We start from the raw sequence: 20039 nt of genomic DNA, 5'->3' as shown, positions 1-20039 counted from the left end.
TTCCATGAATTGACATAAGTTGCAGCAAACAGAACTAAAAATAATATATATAACTTTAAGATTATGAAGGAAAGAACAATAATTGTAAAACAATGTAAAATGCATTGTTTTTCATTAAGATGCAAAATGTTCTTTGCAAAATTACAAAGAATAAGCAGGGCTTTTAAGGAAGAAATATAAGAAACCTTCCCACTTCTGTGCAAAGGTGAGAAATACCTGGGTGTGGTACAATGCACATAATGTTAGGTTTTTAAAAAATATATATATCTCGATTGATTTTGCTAATTTTAAAAATGATCTTTTTTTTTTTAAAGTTGCTTTCTTATTAGGGATGGCTCTTTTGGAGAGGTTATGTAGAAGGATGAAAAGAAAAATCTAGGTGACATGTAAATAAAAGATTATCAATAAAATCTATATTTAAAAGATTTTTAAAAGTCCACAGAGGGACAGAAACAAAAAGAAAAATTTTGTTGTTACTTCACTATATGCTTTAAAAAGGAAATTACATCACAAAGGCCCATGGCTTTATCTATAATCACTTAGTATTTATTAAGTGCCTACTAGGTGCCAGGTACCATGCTAAGTGCTTATTTTCAATCTTTGTGTTTGTGCTTTTTTAATTGTTAAAATTTATAATAAAAACATTTTTAAAGGAAAAAATGGAGTTATATAGGTAAGCCTTTTCAACATCATCTGTTATCATCATGCCATCCAAACCCAAACTATAATCCTAGCCCTTCTATGATTCACCACTTGCTCCAGTCATAGCTTTTAAAACAAATCACCTTATTGCCCCTGGCATACATCACCAACTTTGGTTCATTCTGAACTTTAGCACTCCTGATGCTACGGCTACAGGGCTCTTCAACATTCATGTTCGTTGTCAGTGATTGAGATTTGGTTTTACTTCTCTACATATAAAAAAAATCTAAGCTGGTCATTGAGTTCACTATGCTCTCTTCTTTGGTTCCCCTTGTCAGAATAATTTCTGCTTGTGTTTTTAGAATTTAATTATTGAGTGTGTCTTCTTATCCCCTGAAAGATCACTGGCACTTTATATGTGCTTTTTCTGAACTCTTTAAAATCTTCTCTTGAAAAACCTATATCTTTTCTAGATTCTTGGATCTCTCAAGAAGCACTTTAGCATAGTGCTTACTTAGCACCATAGTGGGCACTTTATAAATATTTGCTGAATTGAATTGACTGTTATTATGTGTTTTCTTATTGCTTCTGACCTTATTACACTGTGTGTAGTCAGTATTAGAGCAATGATGAGACAACATTACTATGACTGTTAATGATAATAAGGGGCATGGTAGCACGGATTAAATTACTTTCAAACATAGTATTTCCCTTTTGCAGCCTGATATATTATACTGAAGCTTAGGGGTTCTCAAAACAATTTTTTTTCAGAAGCAGTCGCTCTATTTATACTTCCAGACACAGACTGCGGTTGTAATTTGTATAGTTCGGTTGAACACAAAGACTATTAAACTCCAAAGCAGGTCATATTCTTCCACTGTTTTAACACGTCTTTAACGTGGTCTCATTTGTGAAATAAGCATATCAAGCCTATCTAAATCTGGAAAATAATGCTGAAGTACCAGTTTAGCTGCGCTTGTATGTCTGAGGTAAAAGGTGTAGATTAAAATGTTTGGAGTGGGGGGTGGGGAGGACAGTCTAGTGGATAGAGCAAAGGTCTGGGTTTTAGGCAAATTGGGTTATATTCTTGGCTCTACCACTGACCTGGGTGTGACCTCGGGGAAGTCAGTTAATCTCCCAGTGTTTCACTTTCCCTGTTTGTAAAGAGAAGGTAATACCTGTTCCCTAGGGTATTGTGAGGATAAATGAGATAATGTCTGTAAAGAATTCCAAGTTAAGAGATGAAAAGGGTTATAAATGTAATTGCAAAATTACATTTCTATTATTCTTAAACAAGTTCATAGTATGTGGGCAATGAATAAGCGTTATGCTGAACTTTGACAAAATCCCTTCTACTTTGAAAATATGCTTAGTAGCAAGGCACTGTCCTCTTAACCCTGGCACTTACATGCCCTTGGTTCCACCTTTATTCTGCAAGGACACACACTGAGCAGCTTACAAGCATGAGACACGGCTGTATTTGCTCCCAATATTTACCAATTCAGTTCCCTAGTGGGTATACTTTCTGGTTTGTGTTACACGCTGACCTGTGTTTATAGACAGAGGTAGTGCTCCCCAAGTTGTCCTTTTAGACTTCTCTGTTTTCCACTTATTCTTTAGTTTGAATTTCTTAGCATTTTAATTGGTAAGTAATCAGGTACTCCTTCTTGACCTTTTTCATTTTAAGGGTTATTGACTTTTTAATTGTTTATAGGGTAATTCATTGAAATTTGTTGCATTTACCATATGCGAAACACTTAGTCATTCTGTATAGCTTTTCACAGAGTCTCTTATCTTGGCCACACTTAGAAAATTCAGAAACAACACAAAGTAAATAAAAGGGCTACCAATATTTTTGCCCTAATGTGATACAAGTACACACACACACACACACACACACACACACACACACACACATATTTTTATTAGGGTCATCAGTGGGTATGAAGTGGGTAGAGGATTTGGCTCCCAAATGACAATTTGCTGTGTGCTTTCATAAGAAACAAACTTCCTTAAATTTAAGGTTGAGTGCAGTGTCTATATGAGCAAGTGGATACAGGAATTCTAAATTAGGAGGTTTCTTCAACAAGAGTGTTTAACAGTAGCTTCTTAAAACTTCCATGACTCCACACTCATCTGCTGCCTCTAAAGCTATTCCAAAATAAAGACACTGTACAAATTTTGACTGAAAAGGTGGGAAAACTATATTTAGAATTTATACTCTGTAACAGAAGTACTGTAATGTCATGTTTGAGAAATCCTGATCATTATATTAGCCTGTCTATCATAGCAAATGTAAATATAATTTTGGGCACACTCTCTGTGACTTGTTAATCTAAGGGAAGATGAACCAAAGCCACTAAAGTAACATTTTGACAGTGTAGTAATCTAGAAAAACACATTATTTTCATACCCATAAATAATTAACCCCTTAAAATATCTGACCCTTTCCTTCTTGAGGCCACTTTAATTCACGTGAGCATACAGAATGGCTATATGGTCTTAATTTGGAAAGGTATTTGACACAAAGTGGCAAAAAGAAAATTCAATCCGAACTCAATTTTTTAAATGACAATTTTTTATAAATGAAAAGAAAATTAAATAGCTGATAATTAGAAATCAGTACTTTTCTTTTAGTTTATTATCTTTATTATTTTTTCATCCAACTTTTTAACATTTCAATAACTCTTATCAGTCAATATTTAGGTTTCTAAAGGAAGTACTTGAAAAAGACAAGGAACAAAGTGGCAATATATGACTCTACTGTCATGCAAATTCTGATTCAACCTTTCATTTTCAGATAAACATAACAGGCAGTTGTCCTTAAAAAGAGCTGCCTTTGGTTGTTCAGTTATTCAGTCCTGTCTAATTCTTCCTGTCTGCATTTGGAGTTTTCTTGGCAAAGATAATGGAATATTTCCTTCTCCAGCTGATTTTCAACAAACAGGGTTAAGTGACTTGCCCAGGATCACACAGTATCTGAGGCTGGGTTTCAATGCAGGAAGATGAGTCTTTCTGATTCCAGGCCCAGCACTCTATCCCACAGCATCACCTCCTGGATCACTACCTTGTTCTGTTAGAGAGGCTGAAGTACTTCAATGAAACCATGAACCGTGCCATGTGGGGTTACTCAAGAGGAACAGGTCATAGAGGAGACTTCTGATAAAAGGTGATCCACTGAAGAAGGAAATGGCAAACCATTCCATTATCTTGCCCAAAACAAAGCCAAACAACAACAATAAAACAAAACAAAACCAAAAAAATGGACAGTAGTATAATGATAAAAGATTTGACACTGGACAATGAGCCCCTCAGGTTGGAAGGTGTCCAGTATGTTACTGGGGAAGAGCTGGGGACAATTACAAGTAGCTTAAGTACTAATGAAGGAGCTGGGCCAAAGTTGAAAGGAAATTTAGCTGCAAATGTGTCTGGTGACAAAAGAAAAGTCTGATTCTGTAAAGATCAGTATGGCAGAGGAACAAGATCTATGTAAGCTGGCCATGGTCAAACAGGAGATGGAAAGATTAAACATCAACTTCTTGGGTGTCAGTGAACTAAAATGGATGGGAAGAGGTGAATTTAATTCAGAGATTGCTATATATACTACTGTGGGCAAAAATCCCTTAGAAGAAATGGATTAGCCTTCATTGTCAATAAAAGGGTGAGAAAAGCAGCACTGGGTTATAATCTCAAAAATGATATAACGATACCTGTCTAAATCCAAGACAAACTATTTAACAACATAGCAATTCAGGTCTATGCTCCATGTCAAAGAGGCCCAAGTTGATCATTTCTACCAAAACCTATAACATCTTCTAGAAATAACACATAAACACACACACACACACACACACACGGACAACACATTCAACATAGGGGTTTATAATGCTAAAGTAAGAAATAAAATGATAATTGTAGTAACAAGCAAGTTTGGCTTTGGAGTACAAAATCAAGTTGGACAGAGACAAATAGAATTTTTATCAAGATAACTCGCTGGTCATAACAAACTCTTTTTCAACAGCCCACAAAGTGACTCTACACATGGACATCACCAGGTGGTCAATATAGAAATCAGACTGATTGCATATTTTGCAGCCAAAGGTGGAGAAAATCTATACAGTCAGTTAAAACAAGACCTGGAGCTGAACATGACTCAGCTCATGAGCTTCTTATTGCAAAATTCAGACTTAAGTTGAAGAAAGTAGTGAAAATCGTCAGCCCAGATAGATGTGACCTAAATAACATCACTTATGAATATGAAATGGAAGTGATGAATAGATTTAAGGGATTAGATCTGGTAAATAGAGTGCTTTAAGAACTATGGACAGGGATTTACAATATTGTATAGGAGGCAGCAACAAAAAACATTCCAAAGGAAAAGAAGAGCAAGAAAGAAAAATGGCTGTCTGATGAGGCTTTACAAATAGCTGGGGAAAGAAGGAAAGCAAAAGGGAAAGATATACCCAAATGAATGCAGAATTTCAGAGAATGGCAAAGAGAGATAAGAAGGTTTTATTAATTGAGCAATGCAAAGAAATACAAAACAATAGAATGGGAAAGACAAGAGACATCTTCAAGAAAATTAGAGATATCAAGGGAATGTTTAGTGCCAAAATGGGCATGATAAAAGACAAAGATGATAGGGACTTAACAGAAGTAGAAGAGATTAAAAGAAGTGGTGAGACTATATAGAAGAACTACACAATAAAGACTGTAACATCATCAATAACCATGATGGTATGGTTACTGACCTAGAGGCAGATATGGAGAATGAAGTCAAGCAGGCCTTAGGAAGCAATGCTAACAATAAGGCTAGTGGAGGTGACAGAATTCCAGCTGAGCTATTTAAAACCCTAAAAGATGATGCTGTTAAACTCCACTCAATATGTCAAGACATTTGGAAAATTCAACAATGGAAAACAAAACAATTGGAAAAGATCAGTTTATATACCAATTCTAAATAAGACCAATGCCAAAGAATGCTCAAATTACTGAACAATTGTACTCATTTCACATGCCAGCAAGGTTATGCTGAAGATTCTACAAGCTAGGCTTCAGCAATATGTGAACTAAGAATTACCAGAAAAGCAGGCTTGATTTTCTAAAATTAGCTTTCTTTCTTTCCTTCCTTCCTTCCTTCCTTCCTTCCTTCCTTCCTTCCTTCCTTCCTTCCTTCCTTTTCTTTCTTTCTTTCTTTCTTTCTTTCTTTCTTTCTTTCTTTCTTTCTTTCTTTCTTTCTTTCTTTCTTTCTTTCTTTCTTTCTTTCTTTCTTTCTTTCTTTCTCTCTCTCTCTTTCTTCCTTCCTTTCTTCCTTTTTAAAAAAATAAATAAATTTATTTATTTTTAATTTTCAACATTCACTTCCATAAGATTTTGAGTTCTAATTTTCTTCCCCTCCCTGAGATGGTGTGCAATCTGATATAGGCTATACATATACATTCATAATAAACATATTTCCACATTAGTCATTTTGTAAAGAAGAATTAGAAACAAAGGGAAAAAACGTAAGAAGAAAACACAACAAAAAAAATTAAAAAAAAAAAAGAGAAAATAGTATGCTTCAATCTGCATTCAGCTTCCATAATTCTTTCTCTGGATGTGGACAGCATTCTCCATCATAAGTCTTTTGGAATTGTCTTTGATCCTTGCATTGCTAAGTCTATCAAAGTTGATCATAGCACAATGTTTCTTTCCAGGTTTTTCTAAAGTTTGTCTGCTCATCATTTCTTCTTCTTTTTTTTTTTGGTGAGGCAACTGGGGTTAAGTGACTTGCCTAGGGTCACACAGCTAGTGTCAAGTGTCTGAGGTTATATTTGAACTCAGGTCCTCCTCACTCGAGGGCTGGTGCTCTATCTACTGTGCCACCTAGTCGCCCCACTGCTCATCGTTTCTTATAGAACAGTAGTATTCCATTCCATTCGTACACTACAACTTGTTCAGCCATTCCCCTATTTATGGGCATCCCCTCAATTTCCAATTCTTGGCCACCACAAAAAGAGCTGCTATAAATACTTTTGTACATATAGATCCTTCTCCCATTTTTATGAACTCTTTGGGATATAGACCTAGAAGTGGTATTGCTGGGTCAAAGGTTTTGCACAGTTTTATAGCCCTTTGGGCATAGTTCCAAATTGCTCTCCAGAATGGCTGGATCAGTTCACAACTCCACCCACAATGCATTAGTGTTCCAACGTTCCCACATCTTCTCCAACATTTATCATTTTCCTATGTTGTCCTGTTGGCCAATCTGATAGGTGGAAGTTGTTTTGATTTGCATTTCTCTAATCATTACTGATTTAGGGCATTTTTTTCATATGACTATAGGCAGCTTTAATTTTTTCATGTGAAAACCGCCTGTTCATATCCTCTGACCATTTATCAATTGGGGAATGACTTGTATTCTTACAAATTTGACTCCGTTCTTTATGTATTTTAGAAGTCAGGCTTTATCTGAAACACTGGCTATAAATATTGTTTCCCAGTTTTCTGCTTCCCTTCTAAATATTGGTTGCTTTGGCTTTGTTTGTGCAAAAACTTTTTAATTTAATGTAATCAAAATTATCCATTCTGCATTTCATAATGTTCTCTATCCCTTATTTGGTAATAAATTCTTCTCTTCTCCATAGATCTGACAGGTAAACTATTCCTTGCTCTCCTAATTTGCTTATAGTATCACCCTTTAATCTAAATCTTGTACCCATTTTGACTTTATCTTGGTATAGGGTGTAAGATGTTGGTCCATGACTAGTATCTGCTATACTATTTTCCAGTTTTCCCAGCAGTTTTTGTCAAATAGTGAGTTCTTATCCCAGAAGCTGGAATCTTTGGTTTTATTAAAGAGTAGATTACTATAGTCATAGACTATGGTGTCTTGTGTATCTAACCTATTCCACTGATCCACCATTCTATTTCTTAGCCAGTACCAAGCAGTTTTGATGATTAGAGCAGGGTTGATTTTGAAGAGGCAGAGGAACTAGAGTGCCAACACTTTATGGGTTATGGAGAAAGCAAGGGAATTCTAGAGAAACATCTACTTCTGCTTTAGTGGCTATACTAAAGCCTTTGACTTGTGAATCACAAAAAACTGTGGCAAATCTTCAAAGATCATCTCACTTGTCACCTGAGGAACCTGTATGCAGGATAAGAAGCAACAGTTAGAACCAGCCACAGAACAACTGATTGGAAAAGGAGTACATGAGGTTGTTCATTGTTACCTTATTTATCTAATCTATATGCAGAGTATGTCATGTGAAATGCTAGGCTGGACAAATCAAAAGACTATTAAGATTGCCAGGAGAAATACCAACAGTCTCAGATATGCAGATGATACAACTCTGATGGCAGAAAGTGAATAAGAATAAAGAATTCTCTTGATGAGGGTAAAAGTTGCCCTGAAGCTCAATATCAAAAAAACTCAGATCATGGCAATTGGTCCTATCACTTTCTGACAAAAAGAGGGAGAAAAAAATGGAAGTCATGTCAGATTTTATATTGTTGGGCTCAAAGATCACTGCAGAAAGCCACTACAGCCATGAAATTTTTTAAAAGACTCTTTCCACTCCAAAGGAAAGCTATGGCAAATCTGGACAGCATCCTAAAAAGCAAAGACATCATCACCTTGCCAACAAATGTCTGTATCAGTCAAAGCTATGGTTTTTCTAGTAGCAATGTACGGCTGTAAGAGTTGAACTATCAGGAAAACAGTATCACAGAATCAACACTTTTGAATTGTGGTGCTGGAGAAGACTTTTGAGAGTCTCTTAGAAAACAAGGAGATTAAATCAGTCAATACTTAAAGAAATTAATTCAAACTCTTCACTGGAAGGTCAAATACTGAAGCTGAAGCTTAAAATATTCTAGCCACATAATGAAAAGACATGACTTACTGGAAAAGACCGTGATGTTGGAAAAGATAGAAGGCAAAAGGAGGAGGGGATGGTAGAGGATGAGACAGATACATAGCGTCATGGACGCAACCAACATGAGCTTGGACAGACTTTGGGAGATAGAAGATAGAAAAGCTTGGTGTGCTATGGTCTATGGGGGTCACAAAACAGTTTTAGACACAACTTAAAAACAACAACATAACAGATGCTGCTGCTATTTCATTTCTGAGTTATAAGAGAATGAAAAACTTCTAGTTAAATACTGAATCAGATACCAAAAAAAAGATCTGATTTCTCCCTTTTTTCATTTAATTTGCAAAACAGAACATATACTTTACATTTATACTTGCAATTCAAGAAAACTAACTAGACTAGATAATACAACTCTCCCTTAAACTACAGAAAAGGAAAAACCATTTTCTGAGTTGAAAATATTTAATAAAATCGAATTTTAAAAATCCATGGGCTTTTGTATTCCCTTTGTCAAAATCAGGAAGGTTGTGAAAATAATGGGGAAATAAAAAAAGAATTAACACAATCCTTACTGTTGTTAAATATATGTTGGAAAAAAGGGATCAAAGTCATTGTCTACCTAGGTTTAAAACTTAGAACTAACAGAAAAGGAAATTTAAGACACTGATTAATTCAGGAGTCATATCATACAACTTGGGTTTAGGGTTTCTGAATTGAATGCAAACCTTTGTATTTACATATATTTGTAAAAAAATGTTTTATTTGGAATTATGGAAAAAGATAGGATAGAGAATTAATTTGGAGATTCAAACATAAGTGAAATGGAGCCACTATAAATAACACTAGGATTTATATTTATATTTATATTTAGATAGCATTTATATTTAAATGTCCAACCATAGGTAAACATTTATCTTTTGGGGATAGGCACAGGTGGAAAGAGGCCAATGGCAAAATTACACAGTGGAGGGTCCAGGATCTTTGGCTTCATTGCCAGTGTCATCCAGCCTCAGGAATACTGCATATCATATCATATCATCAACATGTCAATATTAATTCAGTGTTCCTAGCCAACAATAGCAGAAGAGTGAGTGGTGTGGATCTTGAGAGTCTACAAATACTGTTTTTTTATTATATCTTGTTCTTCATCCATATTTTTTTTTTCATTTTGAAATTAAATAATGTTTTGGGGGCAGCTAGGTGGCACAGTGGATAAAGGACCTGAATTCAAATCCAACATCAGACACATAGCACTTACTAGCTATGTGACCCTGGGCAAGTCACTTAACCCCAACTGCTTCACCAAAAAAAAAAAGAAAGAAAGAAACAATGTTTTTATGCTAAGATCGTCCAATCATGGCTATTTTTAGGTTTGCCGAATACTTCAAATTAATTTTGAGTGTATTAAAAAAAAGATAACTGTGTTGTGACAAATGATCTAACTAAGAGGTTAGGAACAATTCTTTTCACTAGCTAGTATTCCTTAGAAGGAATTAAAGGAAAAAAATACAATTTTACCCCCTTCCACATTAGCCTTATTCTGAGGGCTTCTACTATGTAATAGAAGGATTTGCAACTCAGTATATCTAATCTGTCCTTTCCATTCACATAAAATAGGTTGTATTTTTCTAAAACTAAAATTGTTTAAACAAGGACAAAAGCCCTGAATTTTCTTGAATAAAATGTGATTTTTCAATTTTTAGAAACATCAAACAAGTATTATATGCAGCTAACACTGTCTATCATTTTCTGGAATCACAGAATTTAAGAGTTGGAAGGGACTTAAACAGCTGCCTAGTCCACCCGTATATGACTCCACTATAACCTCTGATAGACAGTGATCCAGCCTATGCTTGAAAAGTTCTAAGGAGGGATAACCTACTAGCCTTGGGGGCATTCCTTTCCACTTTTGTACAATTCTGATTATTAGGAAGTTTTTCCTGTCAGCAAGCTTAAATTAGCCTCGGTAATCTCCTTCCCATTGCCTTTAATTCTGTCCTGTGGGGACCAAAAGGGTAAGTCTAACTGTTGTCATGTCTCTCTTGAGTCATCTCTTCTATAGGCTAAGTGTCACCAGTGGCTCATAAGAGATGGCAGCAAGGCTTTTTACCCTTCACACACTGGGTGACCTTCCTCTGTCTGGATGCTCCCAAGCTTAACACAGGGTGCTTGCTCTAGAAGAAGCCTGGAAGGGCAGATGGCTTCCAGGAGGCACTCTCCTCCCAGTCCCAAGGGTTAGGCCTCTCTACACAGCCTAAGACTGCATTAGCTATTTTTGGTTGCAAAACTGACTTGTATAATATTACAGACCATTACAGTTTCCACACACATTTAGAAGAATTTCTAACCATGCTTCTCCCATTTGTGAGGGTGATTTTTTTTCTTTGTCCACAAGTGCAATATATTCCATCAAGTCTTAACCAGATTCTCTGTACCTGCCAATTGTTGCTGTTATGTTTGCTCCACGGGGCCAACCAGAACAAGTCTAATTCCTCTTCCACGAGATAACTCTCCAGATATAAAGCATGCTGCCTTACACATCATGGACACCTAGCATACAGGCTTGTTGATTATTTGGTTGACAGAAATACTCAAATAGAACTATTTTTGTCCCATAAATCTTCTCTTTTTAAGAACAAAGTATACGCACGAACACATCTTTTTTTTTTTCTTTTTAGTGAGGCAACTGGTGTTAAGTGACTTGCCCAGGGTCACACAGCTAGTAAGTGTCAAGTGTCTGAGGTCGGATTTGAACTCAGGTCCTCCATGACTCCAAGGCCACAGCTCTATTTACTGTGCCACCTAGCTGCCCCTCACATCTTTCTTCATCAAACATTAAGTGAGCCAAATAGCATAGTTGTTTAGCACCGGTGTCAAACTCAGGGCCCACAGGCCAGAAGCAGGCCAGCAAAACTCTGAGTAAGGCCCAAACCAGATTAAAATGTAATTTAGAAATGTTTAACAAAAGAAATAAAATACAACACAGATAATGTTAATTCGTGTGTGTGTTTTTTTAAAAGTCAATAGTGGCCTGTAGGGATCAGTTTGTTTCTTTTTGAGTTTGATATTGCTAGTTTACAGCATGTATTAATGAAGTCTAAGTAGAAAGATTATTCCCTATCCAGACCACTAAGCTTATAGAGGGAAAAACAGCTCAGTTACTAAAAGATTTCCTTCTTTAATTCTAATGGCCTCTTCAATGCATATGTTTGCCTGGGACAGAGTACATGGTTCAGTGCAAACTATTAACTATGCGTGTCCTATTGCTTGTGAGTCAACAGTGTCATCTTTATGAACAGAGGAAAGGACAAAACAGGTAAGAAAAAGCTCATATGAGTAAAGGCCTCATCATTCCTTACTTCCCAGCCTCCACCCCCTTTTTTCTGAAATAATCCAGAAATTGTAGGGAAGATGGAGAATCAAACACAGTTGAGGATTTTAAACATCTTTTGAATGTAAATCTTTTCTTCATGTTCCTCTTATTTGAGGTATTTAGATTATGAGCCTAGTGTTAAATTCTATGTTCTATAGAATATCCTGCAGTTGGTAAGTCAATACACAAGACAAAATTTTATAGCAGACTGACATTCACAAATTCATATAAGCATACACACAAAATCCTAGGAAAGACTGGAAGCACAGGCAGCAAACACATGTGAGAGCCCTGGGGCTGTATAGCAAGCAATAGAAATGGCCTTGATTTCCTTTCTTTCTTTCTCCCAATAGTTTGTGAGGAGCAGGGGAAGGAAGTAGGAGGGCCACAGTGAAGTATGTAGAAGCACTTAGAAAACAGCAGTGAAAGACTCTGTTTGCTGGAATGTTGTAGAATGAAAGAGTTGCTGGAAGAGCAAGAGCAACTAGGAAGGGGAAGAAAGAAGAGGGAAAAAGAAGGAACCAGAGAAACTAATGGCAGTGCCATGGAACTGTGAGACTTCAGAAGGTAGAAGGCAGCTACAGAGCAGATGAAAGGAGATGGCAGCTGAGATGAGGTGAGCCACGTGCAGCCAGGGTTGCAGCACTTGTCCCACCATGGCACTTGTCAAGGTTATTGTGACCTTGATCAGATTTCTCTTATTAGATGTCCTTAGTTTTTCTAGAACAGAGACTAAACCATTTTAGGGATAGAGGGTAAGAAATGATACCTGTCAGGAAGGTGGACTGTAATTACTTCCTACTGTATTGACTAAGGGGAAGCAGGGATATTAACCCCTTTCTCTTAGCTTTTTTTCTCTGCCCCAAATTATTATTCACTGATTATATACTTACTGTTAGTCTTTTGCTTAAAGGAAGGAAACTGAATGTACTACTAAGGAGAGCTTAGGACTCATCAGATTTGGATTTTCTCAGAAAGATTCTAATTTAGGACATGAATCAAAGAGAGTACTAATTGTCGAGAACCCTAAGATTGAGCCTGTATCCATCTGTTCAAGCCTCTGGTAACAGGTGATAGGTTAAAAACATTAAACCACAAATATCACTGTAACTAAGTCGATTAAATCCTGTTTTACTGGCAACAAACAACAGGATCCAGTTATCATCTGAACACTTCAATTTACATTTTCTTTAAGCAAAAGGAAATATAAGGAAGCGCTGCAAATCAGTAAACACTGGGACTTGGGCATTTCTTCAATTAGAGAAGAGGACGTCATTATTATGCCTCCTGAACTTTGGAATGCAGCACTACAGGTTTGTGACAACAGGAAAAAAAAATCATGTACTAAGTATAACTCTGACCCCTTAGAGTTTCAGAATCTGTTTAGGGCTAGATTAATACAGCAATTGGTAATGCATTCAGCTCCTTGAAAAAGACACCTTCTTTTGAATAGTACTTAAGGGAATACATTAAATTTATCTTCAAGAGTTTTTCTGCCTTTGCCTCATCTTGATTTATTTTAAAAAGCAGGGAATAAAAAAATTAAGAGGCCACCATTTTCTTTTCCTGACATCTAGAGTGAAATCTGTGGGAAATTAAAAAGAAGCAAACAACCCAGAGAAACAAAACTCTCCAAAAAGGTCTAAAATTGTCTAGATCATCAGTCACTTAAGCCAATTCAAGAAGTAGTGAATTTTGGTCTTTCAAATACTACTTTTGAAATAATATGACTACCATACTAACTGTAAAAATTAAAAGATAGCACAGAGGCAGGCATTAATAGATACTGACAGAATAAGCTGTGACTGATTTAAATCAACATGATTTCTATTTGAGTTGAAAGCACATTCTGGCTGAAATATATCAATGACATACATGTGCTTCTTTATGTTTTTACATGAAAAATAAAGAACACTTAAAGATGTTAGTTAATGTAATATGTTAGTCAAAATCTCTAAAAAATATGTATTTGATTCAAACAATGGATGAGGCCACACTTGACATCAGGAAGTTCTGGGTTCCTAAGCCATATCTGATAGTACCTGTGTGACCATGTCAGTTAGCCTCTCTGAACCGGTTTCCTCATCTATAAAAACAGTAAAAATCATTCGTAATTGAGGACATTTCCTTTCTTCTCTTTTACTTCTGAATCCATTCTAATCCTCATTACTCAAGACAATTCTTGTCTCCAAAGTCCTTGGCACCATCAAATCGTTCAACATCAGAAACCCATGTGATTTTAGTGATGGAGATGACATTACAGGTGCATTTTTATCTGCTTTGCTGCTGTACCCTATGGACCACTGGGTCTTTCCAGCTTGAAAACAGAGACTGTCTCTCCTTTTCTATTTTATTCCTAGCACTTAGCACAGTGCTTTGCAGGAAGTCACTTAATTAGCATTTTATAAAGTGCCTAGTAGGTCCCAGGTACTATGCTAGGTGCTGGCAATTCAAAGAAATGTGAAAAATGGTGCCTGCTCTCAAAAAGTTCAATCCAATGGGGGAGAAAACATGCAAACACTAATGTACAAACCAGATCTCTGTTGGATATACTGGTGGGTAGTCTTAAAGGGAGCAGTGAGATTAAGGAGAACTGGGAAAAGATTCTTGCAAAAGATAGTACATTAGTGGCAGCTAGGGGGCACAGTGGATAGAGCACTGGCCCTAGAGTCAGGAAGACCTGAGTTCAAATCTGGCCTCAGACACTTGACATTTACTAGCTGTGCGACCCTCGGCAAGTCACTTAACCCCATTGCCTACCCCCCCCCAAAAAAAGATAAAAAAAATAAAAGATAGTACTTTAGATGAGACTTGAAGGAAACCAGGGAAGCCAGGAAGCAGGGATATGAAAGGAGAGCACTCCACGTAGAGAGAGATAGAATACAGTGAATGAAGAACAGGACACTGTCTTATGATTGGGAAAGGGGTTTTGAAAGTCAGAGAATTTTATATTTGATCCTGGAGGAAATAGAGAGCCATTGGAGTTCAGTGAATGCGGGGTAGAGAGGGAAGAAGGCTTGGTGGTGATTTGGTCAGTCTCGCTTAGTAAGATCAATCTGATAGCTGAGTAGAGCAGAGTGGTCAAAGAGAAAGAGTGGTGGGATAGGTAAGAGCAGAGTGGAGAGAGAACAATGTCCCAAAAACCTAGAGAAAAGATAGTGGCAAGGAGAAGAGGGACCAACAGTGTCAAAGGCTATAGAGAAGGCAAAAAGGGTGAAGACTTTTAAAAGGTCATTGGATTTGTCAATTAAGAGACCAGTGGTAACTTTAGAAAGAGCAGTTTTAGTTGAATGATGAGATCAGAAGTCAGCCTAAGAGTTAAGAAAAGAATGAGAAGAAAAGTGGAAGTAGCTATTATAGAAGCCCTTCTCATGGAGGAGGAGACATATAGGCTGATAGCTATGGACAGATAAAGTGAGGGTTTTTTAAGAATGGGAGACATAGGCATGTTTTGTAGGCAACAGGGAAGCAGCCAGTAGACAAAGAGCGGCTGAATATTAATGAAAGAGCAATCTATTATAGAAGATGGTTTGAAATGGGATCACTTGTACATGTAAGGAGGTTTGCCTTGGTGAAAAGGGCCACCTCTTCCTGTGAAACAGTCATGAAGTGGGAGATAGTGGCAGAAAGTATCTGAGTTATGTGAGATAACAAAGAGGGAAGAAGAGGGAGCTCTCAGCCTCAACGTTTTCAGTGAAATATGAGGCAAGGTTCTCACCTGAAAGGATACAGGAAAGGGGAGCTATGGCAAGTTTGAAAAGGGATAAAAAGTTTTAGAACAGCTACTTGAGGTCAGTGTGATAGTGAACTGATTAGGGAGATAGGATTGTCTTGGTAGAATGAGAGACCAGTTGACATGTAACATAAACTTGTAAGGGACCCAAGTAGGATGGTTTCATAATTTTCTCCAGTTTCATTTACACTAATAAATTCTTTTTCATTTGTGTATCATTTAACTAAAGACATTCTCACCAGTATTACCAGAGATCTCTTAACTGCTAAATCAAAACTTTTTCAGTCCTCATCTTTCTTGATCAGTTGGCAGCATTTAACACTTTGACACTATTGACCTTGGACACTTCCTTCTCTTGGATATTTTCTCCTCCCTGGTTTTTGTTAAACAGTTCTGTTTTGATCCTATTGGCTTTTCCCTTTAAATTTTTCTTTGCATGATAATCATAGGTACTCCTCCCTCTGCTTAGGTGTAACCAAGGACTCTATCTTGGGTACTCATTTTTCTCTATATACCCTCTCTTTTGGTAACCTTATCAGTTTTCATTAGTTTAATTACCATCTTTACAAATATCACTTCAAGATCTATTATATCCAGGCTTAGTCTCTCTACTGAGCTCTGGTACTATAGTACCAGATATTTAATTAGTATTAGACATTTTAAATTGGATGCCATCTCTCTTTCTTTCTGTCTGTTGTCTCTGTCTGTCTCAGGTTTTTCTGATTCCAAGGCCAGCAGTTCATCACTATTCTATCTAACTGCCTTAAGCTATAAGTAATTAATGATTACTTATTAATTACTAATTATCATCATCATCTCAGGATAAAACTGAAAGTACCAATATAATAATTTCTGATAAAATAACAGTGTAGTCCAAACAAACTGTAAATTGCTTATACAGATAAAATACATTCAATAATCTGAATCTGAACCAGAGGACCTGAGTGTGAATATCACTTCTACTAGTCATTTCTGTGTGACCATGGGAAGTCTCTTCATCTCTATGGGCTTTAATTCCAAAACAGGGGGCATAGAGAAGAGTTCTATAAAATTCCTTACAACTCTAATTCTTATGAAGCTTCTTGCTGTAATTCAGAGATAAATTTGTTAGAGTATTATAATAATGAACAGAAGAGAAGGGGTTAAATAATCCATTAACTACATATGAAGTGATATGAAGTTGTATTGAATAATAAGTGTATCAAAAGAAAATAGAAAATGCATAATTGTATAAAGTTTTTTTATTCTGCAAATGCTTGCCTAAAATTTTAATTTTCTTCAAAATAGTATCAAAGCTATTCTAATGAGTAAAAGAAATTTTAGAAGGTAAGTTTAGGAGTTTTAGAATCCATTTTTGTGGGTGATTTAGAAAGAATGTCTTCAATAAAATGTCATAGAGACTGCTGAATAATTTTCTTCCATTTATTTGTACTGAAGAAAAAAAGTTGAACTGTTTAAGTTTCATGAAGGATACAGCTAATATCAAATTAGCTTTCTGATATCAGAGCTCTTGGATTGGGTTGCCAGTGGAAATGATGGAATCTCTGCCTCTAATGATGTTTCAGAATGGGATTGTAGGTACAAACCTGTCGGTTGGCAACATTACCTGATACAAGTGCCGCTACAGGAAACTTCTGCTGACTGTACTCAAATCTATGATCATTATGGGGCTATGATGGAGATTAACTTCTTGTGACTACAGAGTCAGATGGTTTATGAATAAGGACAGTAAATATGAAGACATGAGGGAATCAATAAATCAATAAATATTTATCAAGTACCTACTTTGTGTCAGATACTCTGCTAAGATCTGGAGATGAAAACATGGAAATGAAATAATCCCTGCCTCAATGAGTTTATACTCTATCTGGAGAGGCAAGATATATATACCTATGTATGCACCCACACACGATACACATACACTCTGTGTACAGAATAAGATTTTCTTATTTCTGGACCTTTAGATACCTCCAGGTCCAGTGTCGGGTATTTTGGGAAACAATAATTATATTAGTATGACTCATGCTCCCATACAACTATACACTGTACTAAACTGGACGCTTGAATCAAACAGCCAAAATATTTAATAGAAATAAAATGGGATGGTGGTGGCCTTGATAGAAATAGGGGAAGTCTGGAAAGGAAAAAGACAATGTATTCTGTTTGAGAAAGTGGAGTTTAAGAAGTTATGTGTCATGAAGCTTGAAATATCCAATAGGCTGGAGCCCAGGAGAAATACTAGGGTTAATATGCAAATGTGTGAGTTATCTGCATAGAGATCATGGCTGTTGATCAAATACAGAGATAATATAAAGAGAGAATAAAAGAGAAGCCAGACAGAGTATACTGACTTAGGGGATGTGATGTTAAAAAATGAACCAGGAAATGAGAACCTGAGAAGGATATATAGATAGGTATAAGGAGAACCAAGAGAGAACAGTGCCATAAAAACATAGAAGAAAGTATGTAAGAGACATTTGCAGAGACTTCAACGATGAAAATTATTATTATACTCATCACTATTATACTCAAAAGACCATCTGGTTAATTAAGATATCATTGGTTAATTAACCAAACTGGTTAATTAAGATATCATTGGTAACTTTAGAGAGAGTTGTTTCTTATTTCAGAAGCCAAATTACAAAGAGTTGGTAAGTGAGTAAAATTCCTTTTTTAAGGAATTTGACTGTGAAAAGAAAAAGAACTAAAGAATGTTTGCATCTAATGAGAGTTTTTCAGAATGGATGAGACTTGGTCAAGTCTGTAGGCAGTGGGGAGGAACACAGTAGGTCAGGGGAAACTGAAGATTAGAGAGAGAGAAAAGTATTGTGGGGACAATATGCTGGAGAAGACATGAGGGAATGTGATTAAGAGCATATGTAGAGGAGATGGCCTTGGCAAGAAAAAGGATCACCTCTTCATCAAAGACTTGAATGAAGGAAGAGAGAATGAGGAATGATGTTAGAGGATTTTGAAAGGTAAAGAAGAGGGAGCTCACAGTGAACCATTTGCATTTTCTCATTAAAGAGGCAAGATTTGCCTCTGAAAGGAAGGGGGCACAGGATGGTGTGGAAGAATGAGAGGAGAAGAGAAAGTCTAGAATAGTCTGTAGAAAATCAATTAGGAATAATAGGACTGTCTTGCTGAGGAGAGGGCCTACTTGAAATTCAATAACAAATTTACAGTGAACTTTGTTGAATGATTTCTTTTCATTTTATTCCATTCCACTCAAAAACATTTATTAAGCACCTATTATGTGCCAGGCACTGTGCACATGTGAGTAGGAACAAAAGCGGCAGATACTGGGAGTAGGAGATTCAAGGGCAGAAAACAGTATAGAGGTGAATTGGTTAACTATAGGGTCAGGTTTGGGAAGGGAGGAAAGTATAGACAGAACAGAGGTGATAGCCTAGGAGACTGATGATGGATGGAAGGACTGGAGGTTAGTCAGGATGAAGAATAGGTTTAGAAAGAAGAACACACATGGAGAAATGGAAAGCATGATAGCACATCATGATCTGATAACAACATATGGGAGTTTTTGTTCATGGAAGTAGAACACTTTCGTTAAATTAATGGTGAGATCAAGGGTGATATCATCACTGTGTATAGCTGAGGTGGAGTCAAAGAGTAGGTCATGGGTATTGAAGGGATTGGGAAATGGGAGATTATAATGTCTGAAGAGATATTAACACGCACGTTGAAGTCCTGTACCACAGGGATGCAAAGAAAGACTATGAGCCATATACTGAATTTCTTGAGAAAGGAATTAAAGGAAAAGAAGGATCAGGAAAGCATATACTGCTGCTTTGACCAAGTTATTATCAGCCATTCTCACTGCTGGTCCTTCTTCTGCCAAAGGGGATTTTGGGTCCTAAAAATGTTGTCATCCTGTTCCTTAGAAGTAGCAATGGTAGGACTACATCGAGGGCTCTAGAGAGTATACTGCTACTGTCCAGTTAGGTTGGTTCTCCTAAAACTGGAAGTAGGGAGAAGAGGAAGCTAATTTAATGATCCCAACCCTATTACATTACAATAGCGAAAGGAAGCTACAGCCCTAACAGATCTGACCAGGACTACCATTACCATTAAGGGAGAATGGGAAGAGAACAGACTTAAGTAATGCACCACTTACTGCAACAGAAAGTGGAATGGGCAGTCCTGGCAGCTGGTGGTAATTTGTTTTTTCTTGTTTAAAACTGGCAATGAGATTGCTTCTTGAGAGGCAAGAATTTATGACAAATGCAAATGTGATTTACTATGCCCAGAATATAGTGCCACTCTAAACAGTTTCAGCAGTAACAAGGTGTTACCAAACTCTGATCTTTGAAAATCTCTTCCAACTAATGGTATCTGTTAAGGACAAATGGGTAAAAGACAGGTCTGAGAACAATGCTTGAGCTTTGTTACTTGTAAAGAAAATTTAATAACA

At 36.6% G+C, this 20039-nt stretch overlaps 1 protein-coding gene across 4 annotated transcripts in view; it reads right to left on the bottom strand.

Moving 5' to 3' along the window:
- MIPOL1 (mirror-image polydactyly 1) overlaps positions 1-20039 on the bottom strand; it is a 470789-nt gene that overhangs the window by 96643 nt on the left and 354107 nt on the right. The gene's annotated exons all lie outside the window — the stretch shown is intronic.

The sequence above is a fragment of the Phascolarctos cinereus genome, unplaced genomic scaffold (genome assembly GCF_003287225.1).
Source record: "Phascolarctos cinereus isolate Bilbo 61053 unplaced genomic scaffold, phaCin_HiC Scaffold_2;HRSCAF=192, whole genome shotgun sequence".
Classification (NCBI taxonomy): Eukaryota; Metazoa; Chordata; class Mammalia; order Diprotodontia; family Phascolarctidae; genus Phascolarctos; species Phascolarctos cinereus.
This window is presented reverse-complemented; position numbering and strand designations above follow the sequence as displayed.